This window comes from Oryza sativa, chromosome 11, assembly GCF_034140825.1.
Source record: "Oryza sativa Japonica Group chromosome 11, ASM3414082v1".
NCBI lineage: Eukaryota > Viridiplantae > Streptophyta > Magnoliopsida > Poales > Poaceae > Oryza > Oryza sativa.
In genome coordinates this window covers 5,337,406-5,349,298 of record NC_089045.1, presented here as the reverse complement: position 1 = coordinate 5,349,298, position 11,893 = coordinate 5,337,406, and the positions used below count along the sequence as shown (strand labels likewise).

The window sequence follows — 11,893 nt, the reverse complement described above, 5'->3', positions numbered from 1 at the left end:
GTTTGATACTCCTTGGAATGTCTGTTTAATCCCTAGTACTCTGTATCTAGGATCGTCATCTTGGTTAGGCCTGTAATGGTTATGCTGATGGTCTTTTGTTCCTGTCCCACTCAGTGGTCAGGTTTATCTTTAGTTCTCTGTTTTTTTACTTTCTCAAGACTTGTTGTAATGACTATCATTTCTAGTAAGAGAAATGGGGGCGCTATCGCCCTAGTTCTAAAATAAAAAAAAAACAGGAGGAGCACGGCGCTGGCGAGGCCGGCGGGTCCGTCCGGCGCGACGTCGACCAAGAACAGGTCGCCGCCGTCCACGTCGCGGATGTCACGCCCGGAAATTCACTAGTAATTTCCGAACTTATTTATGCATAAAATCCTCGTCCAGGAATCAGCCGAGGTACACAAACTGACAATTTAATATACAAATCCATCATAATAATAACGTTACACACTTACAAAAGAAAAGAAAACAGCAGCGAAATAACGGTCTAGCGATGGCTTCAGCTCCACTCCCACAGGCAGCTCAACTGGGGTATAAGCCAAACGTCTTCTCCTTCTGGATCCTTTTTCTTCAACTGAGGTTGATTGATTATTGCAAGAATGAGCATATGACATACTCAACAAGCCACACAGCAAATATGCAAGTGCACAAGGATACCAAAGGATGGCATAATATAGGCTCATTTGCAAAAGCAGCATTTAGCAAAACATTTAAGAGAAGTAAAATAGTGGAGTAATTAATCAGAAATTTTAATCAACACTGAACAGCAGACCCATGCTGCACAGGCCCAACCATCCTGAACAACCATACCCGGCTGTACAGATCTAACTCCAAACCAGGAGCTAAACAAATTATTACCAGTTATAGCATCAATAATTATTGTGAGAGGTGTGAGACTAATCACGAAAAACATTGCTCAACCCGCCCATAACCGCGGGCACGGCTATTCGAATAGTTTTACTCTGGCCAGAGGTATACCACTGTACCCACAAGACACAGCCTCAACATCATGTCTACCATGCGTCGCGATACTGGAAAGTACCCGAATAGAGGCTGTGACAATACCCTCTGCACAACACAACTCCCCACAGTGCACCATTCCTGGATCATAATCACCCCCTCAAAAACCAGAGGCATGGACTCCCCAGCGACCCCCGTGGGCTTATCTCCGCCACTTCTCAGTCTGGTGCTCCGCAATGAACCATGCTATACAAAAGGTAAAGCCGTTGCCCACGCTGGCTTGTGGTTGGCACGATTAATGTTTCACAATAGTAGCTCGCGAACCGGTCCTTAATTGTCATGAGCACGACTCTCAAAACCATGTGCTCACAACCCACCATTATCAAGTTTTAGTTGGCAAGTAATTAATTAACCAATCACGATTGACCATCGTGAACTATCATTAAGCCATCATTAAATAATAGTAAGTCATAAGTTATCCCAATAGTGTGCCAATGTTTCTAAGCATGGCTAAGCAATTATATCTAATATCTAGTTGAACCAATATATATAAAGCTCAACTAGTCCAATTATAATCACCCAAGGTATCAAGGAATAAAGTAATCAAGAACAAAAGGGCCATAACAAAGAATAGGTTAATTCCACCCAATGACATTCGAAAATAGATGCAATAGTTGAATAGAAACAATAGCTTTAAATAGGATCAACATGCTCAAAGGGTTGTTTGGGATCTGTGTGACTTGCCTTGCAATAATCGGTCTTCAATTAATCTTCTTGAATACTTCCGGCGCACTCACGAACCTTCGCAACGATGGAAACGACAAGCTAACATGCAAAACGAAGAAAAAGACTAATAAAAACCAAATAAACAATACATAAAAAGTAAACCAACATGTAGATCATGATTTTAGATGACTTTAGCAACTTGAACCACTCAAAACCGAGTTACGATGATTTAGTTATGAATTTCCAAAGATTTAATCTATTAGAAAAACAGGAAAAAGAAAAACGATGATGACGTCATGATGACCTCATCAATGGCCGGACCAAGATGGCGACCTCGCCGGAGATGGGATGGTCGGCTGCGACTTTGGAGGACATGAACACGTAGAGGACGACGAGACGAACCCAACGGTACTCACCCTCGAACCAAACGACGAACGACGACGGCCGGCGACGGGGTCTAGCGGCGGCGCGGCTTCGGTCGACGGCGGCGACGGGGCTCCGGTGACCGGCGACAGCGGGGAGAGAGCGGCCGAGCTTCACCTTGCTCCTGCGAACCCAACGGTGGTGACGGCGACCGGCGGCGACGACGGAGGCGACGGCGCGGCGCGGATGGAGCTCGGCCGGCGACGACGGCGGGGTGGAGCACGTGGCGGCGGCGCTACGAGGCACGGGAGACCACGGAAGAGGGGGCAAACGAAAGAGGAGGACTAGGGGGTCCTATTTATAGCCTTGGATTGAAGAGATCGGACTCCTCCCGCAAGAAATCGATCCGGGAAATCAAAAACTCGGTTTTGGAGATAAACTCGAAAACGAGTTCGATTCGGATAAGATACTCAACTATTAGCTCCAATTTTTGGGGGTAAAGATAGAGGAGGATAAGAGGAATATTTCCCCTCAACTAATTTTAGAAAAACACAAGAGAAAAGGCCGGATTTGGTGGAGGAAGCGGCGGCTGCACAGGTACAGGACGGCAGCTCGGGCTTCTGTCCAAGCTTGAAGATGAACAGTAGCTCAGGGAGGGAAAATAGACTTTTCCGGCTGGGCTGAGAGGAGAGGAGGCGGCTCAGATTGGGCCGGCGGAAGAGAGAGGAAGGAAAGGATGGAATGGGCCGAAAATGGCCCAAGCTGAGGAGGAGGATTTTTATTTACTTTTCCAAATAAATTAACCAATGAGATGATCTTTCAATTGTTAAAAATACTTCCAATGCTCAAATAATTCCAAGAAAAATCTTGAACATACTTGGACACTCAAAGTATTTAATATAATAATATCCAGATCATTTAATGATTAATTTATTATGTGGGTAATTACTGAAATGCTCTTTGTAAGATTAAAAATTAGGAATTGAGCTCCGAAATATCCGAGAATAATCCAGAGAGTATAATTAACCATGGAGAATTTAATAAAAATTAAATCCATCCATGCTTTATATTTAGAAAATTTTATTTCCCACATTTAACTTCACTTGTAAATTAATAAACATTTAATATAACTTCTAATAATAATTTATTAAATAATTTATAAATCCTGAAACAAAAATCAGGATGTGATAGCGGAGGACCCGCTTGCCCTCCTGGACCTGCAGGTCGAACGTCCTGGCGCGCCTGAACTCGGTGGCGGGCGGCCAGCCGTGGCCGCCGGTGAAGTGCGTGAGCAGCGATGAGGTCGCGCCGGCGAAGCCGCATCTGGGCTCCGGGCAGAAGCACGGCGCGGTCACCCGTCCTCGTCCTCGTGCCTGTCGCTGTCGTGGTAGGCTGTCTTGGCGTCGCGGCCGTAGCTGGCGTTGCGGCAAGGCACCAGGATGGACCTCAGGATTTACTCCACGGCGAAGCAGCGGTTGTACGCAGTGTCCATGGCGCAGAGGTGGCACCTGTTCTTGTCCGGGAGCTTGCCATGGCAGGACGAACAAATGAAATGCCCTACTCCACACTACCCAAAAAGCAGGTTAATCAAGATCAACAAATGGTGAATGTTGCTTATCCATCCATGGATGATTCAGTACCTGCAAGTTAAGACAGGAGACTTGAGGGGTTGACAGCAGACAGTGCAGTCGAGTACCTCCAGATCGACGGTGGCATTGGTGGCCGGACGGACGCGAGGTTGGGATGAGGGAGGCGGCCGGACGCGAGGTTGGGATGAGGGCGGTGGCCGGATTTGCTTCGAAGTGGGAGCAAGGCGACCCGGAGAGGAGCAACACCTACGACAGCAACGCCTCCTCTAGCGAGGTGGGCGGAGGTATAGATGGCCAAAATGCCCGAGGCCCAACGGCCTGGCCCATGGCACGGCATTTTGGCCCGGCCCAAGCACGGCATGGCCCGACGGAGGTCGGACCTGTGCCGGCCCGGCCCAACCACCGGGCCGTTCCAGGGCCCCTCCACCGGCACGTTGGGCCAGGCCGGCATGGCACGATTGGCCGGCAGCTAGGCCCGATAAACAAAAAAAAATAGGGGAGTAAAAATAGACATATTATATGCTATCGACGAAAGATAGGGACATGAAATAGACTTATTCTATCTATACATATGTCAGCCCAAAGAGGAGAGACGGAAAATAGACTTATTTTATCTATACATATGTCGGTCCAAAGAGGAGGGACGGAAAATAGACTTATTTTAGCTATACATATGTAACAGCCAAAGAGGAGGGAGGGAAAATAGACTTATTTAAAAAAAGGCCCAATTGTAACATCCAATGGGCCACCCGTGCATTCGGGCCGGCACAGCACGGCCCGACAGCTGGTGGGCCGTGCCTGGGCGGGAGGCGCAGCCCATGGGCCAGCACGGCCCAGCACGAAGTGCCGATCGGGCCGTGCCTAGGCCGGGCGGGCCTTTTGGCCATCTATAGGCGGAGGCCGGCGAAGCTCGCGCAGGCGTCCGGCGGCTGAGGCGGAGTTCGCCCGGGCTGGCGGCGGCGACCGGTGGCAGAGCAGGTGCGAAACCCTCCACCGCCACCAGCTGGCTCCGCCCTGCTCGCCGCCGGCGAGTGATGTAGGTGAGGGGATTGGGGGGAAGAGAGAGAATAGAGAGAGATAGCGAGGGTGAGACTGATAGGTGGGGCCCACCGATTTTTTTTAAAAAAAATGCTAACTGGACTGCCACGTAGGATCAAAACCACCGCGGATTGAGTCGGGGGGTTATTTGTCTGGTTTGCATAGTTGAGGGTGAAAAATGTCTGGTTTTATAGTTTAAGGGTGTAATTCGGTCGACCGCGATAGTTCAAGGGGGGTAATTCGTACTTTTTCCTTTTATTTTAAGAGCTGGTATAATGCGATCTAAAAGATATGGCGGGCAGTGTGCTTTTAAAGCTTACATATTAACTTTCCTATATAAATGTTAAGCATTGTTTAACGTATATTTTACAACGCAGTCAGCTAAATGCTAAGCCATTTTTTTTATAAAGTCGCATATCTGAGCATTTTCTTAAAACCAATATCTTTGGCTTCATGCTACTTATGTTTTTTTTTCATTAACTGGCGGTTGGTAAATTCATTTTGAGTATTATTACCTCAGATTTGACCCCACAAATGCCAACATTTTTAAAAACCACTCGGCTGATTAATTTATTTACTCTTTAACTATATGTTTAGTTATGTTTTACTAATCACATAGTTAGGGGCAAAACCTAATTAGGTTCATCTAGTTGATGCACCTAGGAATTTATTCTTAATTATTTTTTCAGCCATCCACAGCCTCATGTTTGAGAAGAAAGCACTCGGGAGACTAGGGCGGCGGCCGGATTTGCTTCGAAGTGGGAGCAAGGCGACCCGGAGAGGAGCAACACCTACGACGGCAACGCCTCCTCGAGCAAGGTGGGCGGAGGTATAGATGGCCAAAAGGCCCGAGGCCCGACGGCCCGGCCCATGGCACGGCATTTTGGCCCGGCCCAAGCACTGCAAGGCCCGACGGAGATCGGGCCCGTGCCGGCCCAGCCAACCACTGACCGTGCCTGGGCCTCTCCACCGGCACGTTGGGCCGGCCCGACACGACCGTGCCGGCAGCCAGGCCCAATACACAAAAAAATAGGGGAGTAAAAATAGACATATTATATGCTATGGACGAAAGAATAGGGAAGTGAAATAGACTTATTTTATCTATACATATGTCATCCCAAAGAGGAGGGATAGAAAATAGACTTATTTTATCTATACCTATGTCAGCCCAAAGAGGAGGGAGGAAAAATAGACTTTTATTAAAAAAAGGCCCAATGGGCCACCCGTGCCTTCGGGCCGGCACGACATGGCCCGACAGCTGGTGGGCCATGCCTGGGCGGGAGGTGCAGCCCATGGGCCGGCACGGCCCGGACTTCGTGCCGATCGGCCTGTGCCGGCCCGATGGCTGGTGGGCCGTGCCTAGCCGTGCCTGGGCCAGGCCGTACCGGGCGGGCCTTTTGGCCATCTATAGGCGGAGGCCGACAGAGCACGCGCAGGCGTCCGGCGGCTGAGGCGGAGTTCGCCCGAGCTGCCGGCAGCGACTAGCGGCAGAGCAGGTGTGATCGCCACCAGCTGGCTCCGCCCCGCTCGCCGCCGTCTTTGGCTCGCCACCGCCGGCGAGTGATGTAGGTGAGGGGATTGGGGGGAAGAGAGAGAGTAGAGAGAGATAGTGAGGTAAGACTGACAGGTGGGGCCTAGCGAATTTTTTTAAAAAAAAATGCTGACTGGACTGCCACGTAGGATCAAAAACCACCGCGGATTGAGTCGGGGGGACGGGTTATTTGTCTGGCTTGCATAGTTGAGGGTGAAAAATGTCTGGTTTTATAGTTTAAGGGTGTAATTCGGTCGACCGCGATAGTTCAAAGGGGTAATTCGTACTTTTTCCTTTTATTTTACGAGCTGGTATAATGCGATCTAAAAGATATGGCTGGCAGTGTGCTTTTATAGCTTACATATTAACTTTCCTATATAAATGTTAAGCATTGTTTAACGTATATTTTACAACGCAGTCAGCTAAATGCTAAGTCATTTTTTTAATAAAGTCACATATCTGAGCATTTTCTTAAAACCAATATCTTTGGCTTCATGCTACTTATGTTTTTTTTGTTAAATAGCTAATTTAGTCCCTCAAGTTTCACTGAAGTCTCAATTTAGTCCTTCAGGTTTTACTTTGTCCACATAGGTCCTCTAAGTATTTGTTTTGGCTTAAAATCATCCTTGGGCCCACTTAATATGCCATATGGCTATTTCTAGTCAACAATTCTATTAGAAAAAGTCCCCTTTGCCCTTAATTTGTATACAACTATACACTAGAAAAAAGAAAAACCCAAATGAATAAACAACATTGCATATGTACTTCCCATTATTTCAACATGTGCACGTGAAACTTGAGCCTAATGGCTATCGTATATACTTGCAAGTACATAATTTATTTTTGTTTTACATAAACTGCTATGCATTATCTATAAAAAGAATTCATTGCATGCAATTTTTCTCTTATATATGTGAATGAGGGGGGTATAAGTATCATTTATCAAGAGAGTTGTTGGTTACGTGGGTTCAAAGATAAGTTTGAATTAAAATAAAAACTTGAAGGACTAACATGGACAGATTGAAACATTAAGGACTAAACTGATCCTTGCATAAAACTTGGAGGACCACTTTGATTATTCCCCTTTTTTTTTCATTAACTGGCGGTTGGTAAATTCATTTTGAGTATTATTACCTCATATTTGACCCCACAAATGCCAACATTTTTAAAAACCACTCGGCCGGTTAATTTATTTACTCTTTAACTATATGTTTATATATGTTTATATGTTTAATTATGTTTAACTAATCACATAGTTGGGGCTAAACCTAATTAGGTACATCTCGTCGATGCACCTAAGAATTTATTCTTAATTATTTTTTGAGCCATCCATAGCCTCATGTTTGAGAAGAAAGCACTCGGGAGACTATGACAAAGATTGAGAGAAGATTATATTTTTAACTGTGAAAGTCTCAGGGGCTACTGTAGAGATTACGGATACCATATACCCACAGGGACAACTTATCCGAATAAATGTTGGAGGTGGGCTAGATCCGTATATTATATAATAGATTAGGCTTTGGAAGTTGCATTGCCTTCTACTCCAAGGCATAGTCCATAAGCCTTGGAAAAAAATTCTATGCGGGAGCGCCGTGCAAACTGGCGACGCGTGTCCAGCTGCCGTCCGCACGGGCCGCGTCTATCACGATTTTCGTTGGAGCCGAGCCGACGCCTATCGCGAGGAATCCAAGCCGCAGGCCCGCACCTTGAAGTCGAATCATCGCTCTCATCTGTCGCTTCGTGCGCCCACCGCTTGTTTCATCAGAGCGACCTATGATCTTCCTTCTTTCTTGTTTGGAACAATTAATCGATCTAGTGTGTGTTTCCTTGCCTGCTGCCCCGACGATCGAGACATGTCCGCCATCTCTGTTTGACGACTCCGCTCAGAGTATGGACGAACCCTGCCGTGCAGCCGGCCATAGGCGGTGGGACCTCGTCGCATCCCGTGCTGCGATCAACCCTAACACCAGAGTCAGATGGCATCGTTGAAATCTCAATGTTGGAGCCGTGGTCAGCTGATGCAATTGCCCTTCCTTCTATTAGGAAACGATAGGCAAACAAACAATAAAGAACAATATATCAATCACAGAAGATACTTGGAAAACCCTCCCAAAGCAAGAGAAAAAAAACCACGGACGCCAGATCGGGGTGAGGTTACAACGCCGCACGACGGCTTACAAGAGGTATATATATGAGGTGGAACCTAAAAGGTATTACGACCCGTACAACTCAAGTACAAATAAATTTAGATCACAACTTAACACCTTCATCCTCAATTCCTACCATCGAGACAATGGAAGATGCTTCGATGGGTTCAGCGGAGCCGGTGGAAGATGCTTCGATAGGTTCAGCAACCACAATAGCTCCAACAGAGGTAAATAGCTCCGAACAAACTTTCTTGTTCACAACAATCTAATATATTATCGGTATATGTAATTCGTTCAAAATTTTCTTATTATATTATAGGTGGATAACATGAATGGTCAATATGTAATAGTACCTCAAGTTGGAATGTCTTCCAAATCAGAAAATGACTAGAAAATTGGCGTGCCCTTGGCACGCTCACTCCTTACAACCATATATTGGTTAGTGAATTACTTATGAAAATATCATGAATTTTTTTCAGCATGCAACAATATGATCAAATTACCATAGATTATGCAATCCACTATTTGATTTTCAGCATTTACAAGCTGATCAAACAAGGAATTATATAACCAACACAAAAAAAAATTCCCAAAGGACCACAAATCATGTTTTATTTCGCATCCTTTATACATTATATACACAGCATTTGACAGGTTTTGGACCTATTAGGAGATCAGATCATCATTAGTACAAACTATTTCCACTATATACATACGAATCAGAATGTCATCATTGCCTCTGCAGTTGAGCTCCTGTAGATCTGAGCTTTTCCTCATTATTCCTACTACCTTTGGTCAGTAAAATGAATCCAAAATTGAACTGAAAATTTACTCTATTTAGTCCTGCAGCTATCAGCTATCTTCATAAAGAAAAGGGGGCAGAGGAGGGCAGCAACACAGCATCCACATCAGCTTGCTGGAGCTTTCTTCGGAGAGGAAGGAGGGCAGCAGCAGCATCACCAGCGTGCTGTCCAACGGCGGAGAGCTCATGTACAATATTTGTGTGCTGTTAATTAGTACAAATTTCGCTTTACATTGATTTGAGCATTGACTAAATAGAAAATTATAATATTCCTGCAGGGTAACTTAACCGGCTGCTGTGTTTCTCCTCTATTGACTGACTATGCATCCAACCCAAATTTTCTCTTTGGACATACATTGGTTGTACAAACTGAAGAAAAATACAGTGTTAGACTCAAATATGTGGATATGTCTAATTTTTGAAATGAACTTCAATACAACGCAATGACATTATTCTAGAATTAAGTGGATATGATACCACTGAATATTCTTGTGATAAGAAAAAGATATGAATAAGGAAAAATAAAGCACCATAAAAATGTCACAAAACTTTTGACTCTGTAGTCTTTATCAAGTTGACTCAAATTTGTGAGTCTAGCATACTTAACTCTACAAGACAGCAAACTTCAATGGAAAGTGAGGAAAATCTGTGAGCTCTGCTTTTTCTTCTGTCTAGACATACAACATGTTACTTATTTGGTGATTTATATATCAGACATTGAAAAAATCTAAGTAGCCCAATTAGCTGAAAATAGACTATCCTAGTGATCATATTCATCAGATAACTACAAAAGAGAGAATCGCCATTGAGCTATTGGCACTCCAAATTCTAGAATGTTGCAGTGTGTCAACTGCATTTTACAAGGTGCACGCTTATATATTGTGGGAAAATTATCTAACTTCTCAGGTATCAGGAGAATTTCATCTAGCCATTACAAATATATTGATCTCCTGTAGAACTCGTTGTACAATTTTACAGCTCACAAAGCAACCAACAAAACTCAAAATATTGATAAAACAAATGAGTTTTGAACTGAAGACTTAAGTCGTATGTGCCGTTACTAACATATCAACAAATCGGAGCTTACATACTTGTGTCCTGTGATTGAAGATTGTATGTACGTAGCACAAGCTGAAATATATGTTTTCCATCTGTTAACTTCTTATTTGTACGGTTCTACTCGAAAATTAGCAAAGCTCCTTGTAAATCATCCACTCCTCACTACCAAATTTCGGAAGTCCAAGGCTGCAAGTCAATTACTCGCTATTTGTGACAAAACCATTCAGCACAAAATTTATGCTATTCACTACGCTTCAACCGAAATTAGCCACCCAATCTGCCAACTCACTATAACCTAGGGGAGGAGGGATATTTCCAACATAAGAACTTCCTGCATGTATCAAAATTCAATGCCAACTCACTACTTCCTCCTGTAAGTTTATTAAGCATCCGATCAAAGAAAAAAAAGAGGAAACAGGGGCTGCATTTAGGCGTTGGTAGTGATAGAACAGGACTAAGCAGCTTCACTACAGGCTGCCGAGGAATGTAGAACATATGTAACATTGGTTAGTTTCCTCTGATAAATTATTAAAAGGAAACTACAAGATGAATCTGAGTTACCTTATCTCAAACCTTGCCTTGAGCTATTTTTTGTCCTTCCTATTGGTAAGTCCCAAATCTTGCCTTGAACTTATTTTTTAGGCTCTTCCTCAAAAGACGAAACAAATCATGTCTAACTACAGAGTAAAAGCAGAGTAAATGAGTCTGTCTCAGGAAGAATACAACAAATCAATAGCAATTACCAATTTTGTTCTGCTCTTGGTAAGATAACACAAAATCCATGGCAAAGAACAGCACAGCTTGTGCAATTTCAACTACAAAATGAAGCTTTGTTAAGAGTGAAAGCATGATTCCAGTATCTTGGGCCGTTCGGCGGTAGAGGGCTTGGTTGGCATGGGATGGGAGTAGGCGAGGTGGCCGAGGTCGCCGAGCTGCACGGACAGGGCCGGCTCGGTGCCACCCAGGAAATGGCTGACCAGCTCCGACTCTCGCGTCTTCGGTGATGTCGTCCGACTGCCGGCCACCAACAACTCCACTGGCACCTCGAACATCTTCTCAAGCTAGGGCGGTGCGGAGGAAGCAGCCCCTTTCTCCTCGCTGCGGTCCGCCTTGGATCCAGCCATGGAGGTTACGGCGGCAAGCTCTGGCGCCTTGCAGCTAGGTACTGTTAGATCCGGCAGGAACACCTGTGTTGTCGTCTAGAAGCGGCTGGGTAGGGGAGACGTTCTCTCGAACTACACCGTGCTCTCACTGGGGAAGTGGAAGGAGGTATGGCGTGGCGGTGCGGATTGAGAGGAGTGGCGGGCCGGGGGGGGCATGGAATTGGAAGAGCCCGGGCAAGAAGGAAGAGGAGGGGACAGGGGAGGAGGCGTCGCCGGCCCGTGAGAGGCGAGAAACGAAGGGTTATCCAGATGGACGCGTGGCAGATTTTTAGAGATGTCTAACCAAAATTATAGTGCGCCTCGTGGCCCAATGGAAACCCAGATCCCAGACCCCGAAATTGGTATAAGAGATGCGTATGATATGTACAACTCATATGCCGGGAAAATTGGTTTTAGGTGGTGTTTGGATCCAGGGACTTAACTTTAGTCCCTGTCTTTAGACACTAATTTAGAGTATTAAATATAGACTACTTACAAAACTAATTACATAAATGAAAGCTAATTCACGAGACAATTTT

The 11,893-nt window shown here is 45.2% G+C and overlaps 2 long non-coding RNA genes across 2 annotated transcripts; both read right to left on the bottom strand.

Moving 5' to 3' along the window:
- Positions 1–394: 394 nt before the first annotated feature.
- LOC136354022 (uncharacterized) lies at positions 395–2,683 on the bottom strand. The gene is made up of 3 exons (XR_010737709.1): positions 2,100–2,683; positions 1,702–1,782; positions 395–571 (listed from the first exon to the last, which is right to left on the bottom strand). It is a non-coding gene; the product is annotated as an uncharacterized lncRNA (long non-coding RNA).
- Positions 2,684–8,937: 6,254 nt separating this feature from the next.
- On the bottom strand, positions 8,938–11,589 carry LOC4350021 (uncharacterized). The gene is made up of 3 exons (XR_010737668.1): positions 10,956–11,589; positions 10,774–10,889; positions 8,938–9,522 (listed from the first exon to the last, which is right to left on the bottom strand). It is a non-coding gene; the product is annotated as an uncharacterized lncRNA (long non-coding RNA).
- Between the last annotated feature and the right edge of the window lie 304 nt (positions 11,590–11,893).